This window comes from Dipodomys merriami, unplaced genomic scaffold (assembly GCF_024711535.1).
Source record: "Dipodomys merriami isolate MVZ:Mamm:240054 unplaced genomic scaffold, mDipMer1.0.p SCAF_11, whole genome shotgun sequence".
In the NCBI taxonomy this organism is placed as follows: domain Eukaryota; kingdom Metazoa; phylum Chordata; class Mammalia; order Rodentia; family Heteromyidae; genus Dipodomys; species Dipodomys merriami.
The window spans coordinates 49,893,550-49,903,772 of record NW_027202382.1 but is presented as its reverse complement, the minus strand read 5'-3'; the positions used below and the strand labels follow the sequence as shown (position 1 = coordinate 49,903,772).

The 10,223-nt window shown below is 53.9% G+C and overlaps 1 protein-coding gene across 1 annotated transcript in view; it reads left to right on the top strand.

The window, feature by feature from the left end:
• Zmynd19 (zinc finger MYND-type containing 19) overlaps window positions 1-10,223 on the top strand; it is a 38,563-nt gene that overhangs the window by 14,080 nt on the left and 14,260 nt on the right. The window lies entirely within an intron of this gene.

Sequence of the window (10,223 nt, the reverse complement as noted above, 5' to 3'; positions counted from 1 at the left end):
CCAGACTCATGGCCCCGCCTTGCCCCCGCCCCTGCCGCAGGACACGCCCAGATCTCGAGGCTCCGCCCCCGACCTGAAGGCACTCCTCCTACAGGAAGACACGCCCCCTGTCCCCAAGGACCAGCCCCGCCCCGCGGGGACACGGCCAGCGCCGCAGCGGGAGAGCCGGCCGTCCTCCGGCCGGCTCCGGCCCGCTCTGCACCGAGCTCCTCTCTGCCCGGCTGCAGGCTGGACGCCGCGCCCTCGGACTCGGCTAAGGGAGCCGCCGTGCGCAGGTCCAGCAGCCAGGAGAGACCTCGCCCTCACCTGCCGGCGGGCCCGTCCCGCCTTCCCCCTTACCCCCTCCTCCGCCCCTCCGGGAGACGGGAGCCGGAGGGGCCGGCAGGCGGCCGGGAGCGGGGTCTGCGCGCGAGCCCGGCCCTGCGGTTTGCACCTGTGTTCCTGGGGGCGTGAGTCCTGAGAGCCGCGTGCCAGCCCGGACGGCGAGGACGGCGAGGGCCGCCATGGCAAGCAAACCCGGGCTGCGGAGGCCGCCATAGCCCCGAGGGCCACGAAGGCTGCGAGGGCCACGAAGGCCGCGAGGGCCGTGAAGGCTGCGAGGGCCACGAAGGCCGCGAGGGCCGTGAAGGCTGCGAGGGCCGTGAAGGCTGCGAGGGCCACGAAGGCCGCGAGGGCCGTGAAGGCTGCGAGGGCCGTGAAGGCTGCGAGGGCTGCGAGGGCCGCGAAGCTTGCGAAGGCCGTGAAGGCCGCGAGGGCCGTGAAGGCCGCGAGGGCCGCGAAGCTTGCGAAGGCCGTGAAGGCTGCGAGGGCCGCGAAGGCTGCGAGGGCCGCGAAGGCTGCGAAGGCCGTGAAGGCCGTGAGGGCCGCGAAGGCCGCGAGGGCCGCGAAGGCCGCGAGGGTCACGAAGGCCGCGAGGGCCACGAAGGCCGCGAGGGTCACGAAGGCCGCGAGGACCACGAAGGCCGCGAGGGCCGTGAAGGCCGCGAGGGCCACGAAGGCCGCGAGGGCCACGAAGGCCGCGAGGGCCACGAAGGCCGCGAGGGTCACGAAGGCTGCGAGGACCGTGAAGGCCGCGAGGACCACGAAGGCCGCGAGGGTCACGAAGGCCGTGAAGGCTGCGAGGTCCACGAAGGCCGCGAGGACCACGAAGGCCGTGAGGGCCACGGAGGCCGCGAGGGTCACGAAGGCCGTGAGGGCCACGAAGGCCGCGAGGGCCACAAAGGCTGCAAGGGCCGTGAAGGCCGCAAGGACCACGAAGGCTGCGAGGGCTGTGAAGGCTGCGAGGACCGCGAAGGCCGTGAAGGCTGTGAGGGCCACGAAGGCCGTGAAGGCTGCGAGGGCCACGAAGGCTGCGAGGACCACGAAGGCTGCGAGGGCCACGTAGGCCGCGAGGGCCACGAAGGCCGCGAGGACCACGAAGGCCGCGAAGGCCGGGAGGGCTGCGAGGGCCACGAAGGCCGCGAGGGCCCCGAAGGCCGCGAGGGTCACAAAGGCCGTGAAGGCTGCGAGGGCCACGAAGGCCGCGAGGGCCACGAAGGCCGCGAGGGCCACGAAGGCCGCGAGGGTCACGAAGGCCGCGAAGGCCGTGAAGGCTGTGAGGGCCACGAAGGCCGCGAGGGCCACGAAGGCTGCGAGGGCCGTGAAGGCTGCGAGGGCCGCGAAGGCTGCGAGGGCCGTGAAGGCTGCGAGGGCCGCGAAGCTTGCGAAGGCCGTGAAGGCCGCGAGGGCCGTGAAGGCCGCGAGGGCCGTGAAGGCCGCGAGGGCCGCGAAGCTTGCGAAGGCCGTGAAGGCTGCGAGGGCCGCGAAGGCTGCGAGGGCCGCGAAGGCTGCGAAGGCCGTGAAGGCCGTGAGGGCCGCGAAGGCCGCGAGGGCCGCGAAGGCCGCGAGGGTCACGAAGGCCGCGAGGGCCACGAAGGCCGCGAGGGTCACGAAGGCCGCGAGGACCACGAAGGCCGCGAGGGCCGTGAAGGCCGCGAGGGCCACGAAGGCCGCGAGGGCCACGAAGGCCGCGAGGGTCACGAAGGCTGCGAGGACCGTGAAGGCCGCGAGGACCACGAAGGCCGCGAGGGTCACGAAGGCCGTGAAGGCTGCGAGGTCCACGAAGGCCGCGAGGACCACGAAGGCCGTGAGGGCCACGGAGGCCGCGAGGGTCACGAAGGCCGTGAGGGCCACGAAGGCCGCGAGGGCCACAAAGGCTGCAAGGGCCGTGAAGGCCGCAAGGACCACGAAGGCTGCGAGGGCTGTGAAGGCTGCGAGGACCGCGAAGGCCGTGAAGGCTGTGAGGGCCACGAAGGCCGTGAAGGCTGCGAGGGCCACGAAGGCTGCGAGGACCACGAAGGCTGCGAGGGCCACGTAGGCCGCGAGGGCCACGAAGGCCGCGAGGACCACGAAGGCCGCGAAGGCCGGGAGGGCTGCGAGGGCCACGAAGGCCGCGAGGGCCCCGAAGGCCGCGAGGGTCACAAAGGCCGTGAAGGCTGCGAGGGCCACGAAGGCCGCGAGGGCCACGAAGGCCGCGAGGGCCACGAAGGCCGCGAGGGTCACGAAGGCCGCGAAGGCCGTGAAGGCTGTGAGGGCCACGAAGGCCGCGAGGGCCACGAAGGCTGCGAGGGCCGTGAAGGCTGCGAGGGCCGCGAAGGCTGCGAGGGCCGTGAAGGCTGCGAGGGCCGTGAAGGCTGCGAGGGCTGGACGCTGGCGCGGGCAGCTGCTGCTAGGCCAAGTTCCACGTCCAGCCCCCTTTCCTGAGGCCCTGTGGCATGCGAACCCCAAGGTTCCCCTGTGCCCCTCTATGCTGCAAAAACCCTCCTTGGAGCCCTAGCTTGCACCGCCATCCCAGCTGCTCCGCAGGCTAGGAACTGAGGATCGTGGTTTAAAGCCAGCAACAGCTCTGGGCTCAAGCCCCAGGGCTGAGACCTAAAGAAATATGAAAATATCATCCCTTAACTTTTACCTCAAGACAAGTACTGTAGCGCTTGAGCTAGCCCCTGGCCGACTTCTGGAGAAGTGCTCAGCTCCAGCTATCTCTCCACCTCCTTTAATTCTGATGTTACCTTTTTTTGGGGGGGGCTCCGGATGTGGGGCCTGAACTCTGGGCCTGGGCGCTGTCCCTCAGCTCTTCAGCTCAAGGCTAGCGCTCTACCACTTGAGCCACAGCGCCACTTCTGGCTTTTTTTTTTCTTTTTGCTTATGTGGTGCTGAGGAATTGAACCCAGGGCCTCAGGCATGCAAGGCAAGTACTCTACCACTGAGCCACCTTCCCAGCCCTCTGGTGTTACCTTTAAGCAGGTGAGGAAAGCGCCAACAGGACCTAGATGCTGTTATCACATTCTTAGCTTTAGGGCCAGGAGAGGCCTGAGCCCACCAAACTTAGTGCACATCCCCAGAGTTGTGTCTACTTGTCACACCCGTGAGAGGAGATGCCAAGGTGGGTAGTAAACACTGCAGCTGTTAAAGGGACTAAATGATGATGGCTGATTTTCCACATGCCGTCTCTCCACAATCAAGCACTGGATCCACTAAACAAGACCAGTCTGCAAGTATTTAAATACACAGACAGCTTCATTATTTTTATTTTTTAAAGTGTGTGTGTGCTGGTACTAGAGCTTCAACTGAGGACCTGGGTACCTACCGATCCTGAGCTTTTTTGCTCAAGGCTACTGTTCTACCACTTAAACCACACCTCTATTTCTTGGCTTTTTGGTGGTTAATTGGAAAGGAGAGTGTCAAGGGCTTTCATGCCTGGTGGCTTCAAACCACAATCCTCAGATTTAAATTTCCAGAGTACTAGATTATAGGCATGAGCCACCTAATGCCTAGTTTCAGATGTAGCCTCAAATTTACACTGCTCCTTCTATTGGAAATGTGCTACTTGGCTGGTTATCTTCTGGACATCCTTGGGGGCAACTACTCCCCTAGTGCCTGAGACTTCAAGAAGATCCTGAGCCTATGCTGGTGCCTCACACCTGTAACTCTTTTTTTTCTCTATTAATAAGTTTTTTTATTGTGAAAATACCAGAGGGGTTAAAATTACATGAGCAAAGTAATGAGTACATTTCTTTTTTTTTTTTTTTTTTTTTGGGGGGGGTCCGGTCATAGGGCCTGACTCTGGGCCTGGGTGCTATCCCTCAGCTCTTCAGCTCAAGGCTAGCGCTCTACCACTTGAGCCACAGCGCCACTTCTGGCTTTTTTCTTTTTGCTTATGTGGTGCTGAGGAATCGAACCCAGGGCCTCAGGCATGCAAGGCAAGCGCTTTACCACTGAGCCACCTTCCCAGCCCATGAGTACATTTCTTATCAAGCATTGTTGCCTCCTCCATTGTTTCCCCTTACCATCTCTGCCCTCCCATCTCCCCCCCACCCCCCCCCCACACACACACCTGTAATTCTTGAGACTTTTTTTTGTGGCATTCTACCACTTGAGCCACAGTGCCACTTCCAGTTTTCTGTTGGGTAATTGGAGATAAGAATCTCATGGGCTGGGCTGGGAAGGTGACTCAGTGGTAGAGCGCTTGCCTTGCATGCATGAAGCCCTGGGTTCGATTCCTCAGCACCACATAAGCAAAAAGAAAAAAGAAGTGGCGCTATGGCTCAAGTGGTAGAGCACTAGCCTTGAGCTGAAGAGCTGAGGGACAGCGCCCAGGCCCAGAGTTCAGGCCCCACGACTGGACCCCCCCCCCCAAAAAAAAAAAAGAATCTCATGGGCTTTCCTGCCTGGGCTGGCTTTGAACCAAATACTCAGATCTCAGCCTGCTGAGTAGCTAGGACTACAGGAGTGAGCTACCAGCGCCTGGTTCTGGAGAGACTTTATCTCCAGTTAACTAGCAAAACTCAGGGCTTCATGTATGCTAGGCAAGCACATTCCCAGTCCAAAAAATGTTTTTGTTTTGGGTTTTTTTGTTGTTGTTGTTGGTCGTAGGGCTTGAACTCTGGGCTTGGGCGATGTCCCTGCACTCTTCAGCTCAAGGCGAGCTCTCTACCACTTGAGCCACAGCACTACTTCTGGTTTTCTAGTGGTTTATTGGAGATAAGAGTCTCACGTGCTTTTCCTGCCTGGGCTGGTTTTGAACCACGATCTTAGATCTCAGCCTCCTGAGTAGCTAGGATTACAGGCGTGAGTCACTGGTGCCTGGCTCCAAAAATGTCATTTTGATTTACAGTTTAGGAAGTTTCAGTCCATGGTAAATTGGCCAAGTTGCTCTTTGATCTGTGGTGAGGCAACATTTTCTGGCAGGAGCACATGATGGTGGAAGCAGCTGGAATCACAGAGCAGGAAGTGAAGGGAGGGATACCCTGTCACTGTCCTCTTCAAAGACACTCATCATAGGATCAGAAGACTTCCCAGAATCCCTTCCTCTCATAGAGCCAGGAGCTGGTAAAGCCCTGCATCACACAGGCCTTGGAGGGCCAGGACCCAAACCACATGCCACTCATTCTCTGCCTGAGCTATTTGCACTGACTCTGAGATTGCCGATGTGTTGAGCTTTGGCCAGTGGATACTAGTGAGCATGCTTCCAGGAGGAGCTCAGTAAGTATTTGTCAGTGGGAACTGTCACTTACAATACAGCCTCAGTGTTGTATGGGAATCCTGGACATATGGCATGGCCATGGGAAATCCTGGGCAATGAAATGCTACAGAGAAGTCACACAGCTGTGAAATGAGAAGTCCCAGAGTGAATTCCCAGCTGACACCAGAGGGGACAGAGATTCCCAGTCCCATTCATTTGGGCCAGTCTTGTAATCACTCTTCCAAACTCCCAGATTCTGGCCCTTCACAGCAGCATAAGCACACTCTTAGTTACATTTGATCTCTTCTTTCTCCTTACTTTCTCTGAGGTAGCTTGCAGAGGCTGAGAAATCATGCAGGCACACAGACTGGTTTCCCTTCATACTGTGGGGCCATCCATCCTCCTGTGCTCTCTGGGTTTTGCTGACTCTTGTGCCCCAGTGGGTGTCCCATTCCAGTCCTCTCTGCTTGGGTCCTCCCCCCTGATGCTTTTTCAAATCCTCATCATACTGAGGTAAGAGCCAGTACTGATGGCTCACGCCTACTTTTTTAATTTTTTATTGTCAGTCATGGGGCTTGAACTCGGCCTGGGCACTGTCCCTGAGCTTCTTTTGCTTAAGGCTAGCGCTCTACCACTGGAGCCACAGTGCCACTTCTGGCCTTTTCTGTTTATGTGGTACTGAGGGCTTTGTGCGTGATAGGCAAGCACTCTACCACTATGCCACATTCCTAGCCTCACACTTATGTCCTAGCTACTCAGGAGGCTGAGATCTGGGGATTGCATTTGGAAGTCAGACCGGGCAAAAAAGTCCCATCTTCAATTAACCACTCAAAAAGCCAGAAGTGGAGTTGTGGCTCAAGAAGTAAAGTAGTAGTCTTGAGCAAAAAAGGCTCTGAGAGCATTCATGCCCTGAACTCAAGCCCAATGACCAACAAGAAAAACAACAACAACAAAAATAAACCTGAGGTGAATTCCCCATGCACCTCTCTAAAACTAGCTCCCCGTTTGTTTCCATTCTGTGTTAGTGACTTTTTCTTTGCCATAACAAATATCTCATGGGGAAGAATGGTCAAAGGAGTGAAATTAATCAAAATTCATTGTATTTAATACAACTTTGTTGAATGGTCAAAGAGATGAGATTGATCAAGATTCATTGTCTTTATATACAACTTTATGAACGGCAATTCTTTTGAACAACTACTTAAAGATAAAAATAAAATTAAAAATAAAACAAAAGGGGCTGGAATGTGGCTCAATGGTAGAGCACTTGCCTAGCATGCATGAAGCCCTGGGTTTGATTTCTCAGTACCATATAAACAGAAAAAGCTGGAAGTGGTGCTGTGGCTCAAATGGTAGAGCGCTAGCCTTGAGTAAAAAGCTCAGAGACAATGCACAGGCCGTGAGTTCAAGCCCCAGGACCCAGTGATAAATAAATAAATAAATAAATAAATAAATAAATACGACCCGAGAGACAGTTTAAAGGAGGGGAGACTTATTTTGGCTCACAGTTTGAGACTTCAGTCCATACTCAGCTGACTTGCTTTTAGAGCATGCTGAGGCAGAACATCATGATAGAAGATTGTAGAGCAGAGTTGCTCACCTTGTAGCAGTCAGAAGCAGAGAGAGTGATAAGGGTCAAGAGACAAGATATCCTTCAAAGGCACACCACTCCAACCAGGCTCCATTTTCCATCATCTCTCAATAATATCAGCAGAGCCTTTGTGATCCAATTACCTCTGTCATTCCATTCACCCTCTGGGTACCAAGTCCCCAACACATGAGCCTTTTGGGGGATATTTCATATCCAGGCCAAAACATCTTCAGCAATTCTCCCATCCTTTCTTACTTCATCAGGTTCTCTTCTATGGAGTCATTCTCACCAGGAAATAGACATGCTATACTATTCCTCTGTAAAAACAAACTCTCCTCCTCTCCCTCCCTTCCTTCTTCTTGGGTTTGATCTCAAGGATTGCTTGCTTGGGCAGTACTTTACCCTTGAGCCATGCCTCAAGCCTTGCTTTTTGTTGGTTATATTGGAGATGGAGTCTCAAGGACTTTTCTGCCCAAGCTGGCTTCAAATCTCCATGCTGTGGTTTTCAGAGACCTTTTGAGAAGGTAGGATTACAGGTGTGAGCTACTGGTTTGGTGCCTGGGATAACACCCTCTCTTGACCTCCTTCCTCTTCCTGTCTTCTATTTCTTTCATCAGCAAAATGCTTTGAAACATTTGTGTATTTTATGGTCTTCAATTTCTGCCCTTCCATTACTCTGTGTATGTGTGTATGTGTGTATGTGTGTATGCGTGTGCGTGTGTGCCAGTCCTGGGGCTTGAACTCAGGGTCTGGGCATTATCCCTGAGCTTCTGTTTGTTCAAGGCTAGCACCCTGCCACTTGAACCACAGCGTCACTTCCAGCCTTTTCTGTTTATGTGGTACTGAATCAAAACCCAGGGCTTCATGCATGCTAGGCAAACACTCTACCACTAAGCCACATTCCCAGTCCTGTGTATGTTTTGTTTGACAGTCTCATTGTGTATTCCAACCTGGATGCCCTCAAAGTTGGAAATCTTCCTACTTCCACCTTCCTAGTGTGATTACATGTGTATGTTAGTATGCTTGGCCTTCCATGTCTTCTTCTTCTTCTTTTTTTTTTTTTTTGGTGCCAATCCCGGGGCTTGAACTCAGGGCCTCTGCATTATCCCCCATCTTTTGTGCTAGCACTCTACTTGAACCACAGCTCCATTTCTGACTTTTAGGTGGCTAATTGGGGATAAGTCTCCTCAGATCTCAGCCGCTTGAATAGCTAGGATTATAGGTGTGAGACACTCATGCCAAGCTATTCTTGTGTGTGTGTGTGTGTGTATGTGCCAGTACTGAGGCTTGAACTCAGGGCCTATAACTCTTGCTTGACTTCTCTGCTCATGGCTAGTTCTCTACCACTTAAGCCATATCCCTACTTCTGGCTTTTTGTTTGTTAACTGAAGATAAGTCTCTCAGATTTGTCTACTTGGGCTGGCTTGAAATTGGAATCCTCAACTCTCAGCCACTGGAGTAGCTAGGATTACAGGCATAAGCCACTCAGCACGTGGCTTATCTGCAAAATCTGCCACATATGCTATCCTTACTTCCCTGTTTCCTTCCTACCTAGGAAGAAGGGCCTCCTCTTTCCAGTCTCTTCCTGACTTGATACAGACATGTTCTGTGGTTCAGTATTTTCCTTTCTCTCTGTCCATATTTCTCCAATAGTGATCTCATCTAATTTTATGACTTGCTATGGTTTGAATCTTAGTGTTCCTCCAAATAATATTAAGTTTAATCCCTGGTGCTCTATTACTAATAGTATTATGTGAATCCTTCAGGGGTCCTCTCTCTCGTGGGTGAGATTAGAAGCTGTATCAACGTATCAGACCCTACATGTCTCCATGTTCATGTCCTGGACCTTCTCTGGTCACCATGGAGTTGAACTGTTTGTTGGTATTGTTTTTGTTCTTTCTTTCCTCTCTGGCTTTCATGGCTCAGTTTCCTAACAGTTTGAAGTATATTTGCTGGATGCTGGTTTTTGAGACAGGAGTCCATCATGCAGTTGCCAGCCTCTTAATAAAGACTCCAAGATTCAACCTCTCAAAAACAAAACAACACAAAACGAAAAGTTGTATCAAAACTCTTAGAGTCCAGGTACTGGTGGCATATGCCTGTAGTCCTAGTTACTCAGGAGGCTAGCAGAAAAGCCCTTAAGACTGTGTGTGTCTTGGTGCTTGAACACAAGAATTTAGGTGCTGTCCTTGTGCTTTTGTGCTCAAGTCTAACGCTCTACCACTTTGAGCCACAGTTCAATTTCCAGCGTTCTGGTAATTAATTGTTTGTTTGTTTTTTGTCGGTTGTGGGGCTTGAACTCTGGGCCTGGGCACTGTCCCTCAGCTCTTCAGCTCAAGGTGAGCGCTCTACCGCTTGAGCCACAGCACTACTTCTGGTTTTCTAGTGGTTTATTGGAGATGAGTCTCACGGACTTTCCTGCCTGGGCTGACTTTGAACCATGATCCTCAGATCTCAGCCTCCTGAGTAGCTAGGATTACAGGCCTGAGCCACCGGCACCGCTTTTTTTTTTTTTTTTTTTTTTTGTCGGCCGTGGGGCTTGAACTCTGGGCCTGGGCGCTGTCCCTCAGCTCTTCAGCTCAAGGCGAGCGCTCTACCACTTGAGCTACAGCGCCACTTCCGGTTTTCTGGTGGTTTATTGGAGATAGGAGTCTCATGGTCTCTCCTGCCTGGGCTGGCTTTGAACCGCGATCCTCAGATCTCAGCCTCCTGAGTAGCTAGGATTACAGGTGTGAGCCACCAGCACCCGGCTGGATTTTTTTTTAACTGTATTTTTTTGTCTCTTCTTTTTTGGTACTGGGGATTGAACCCAGGACGTTGCACTTGCTAGGCAAGCGCTTTGCCACTGAGCTACATCCCAGCCCTTTAAATGTGGGAGAGAAATAATTTCTTGTTTTTTCTTTTGTCGGTCACGGGGCTTGAACTCTGGGCTTGGGCACTGTCCCCACTCTCTTCAGTTCAAGGGAAGCACCCTACCACTTGAGCCACAGTGCCACTTCCATCTGGTAGTTAATTGTATATGAGAGTCTCACAGACTTTCCTGCCTGGGCTGGCTTAGAACCACAATCCTCAGATCTCAGCCTACTGAGTAGCTAGGATTACAGGTGTGAACAATGGGTGCCTGGGCTTAAG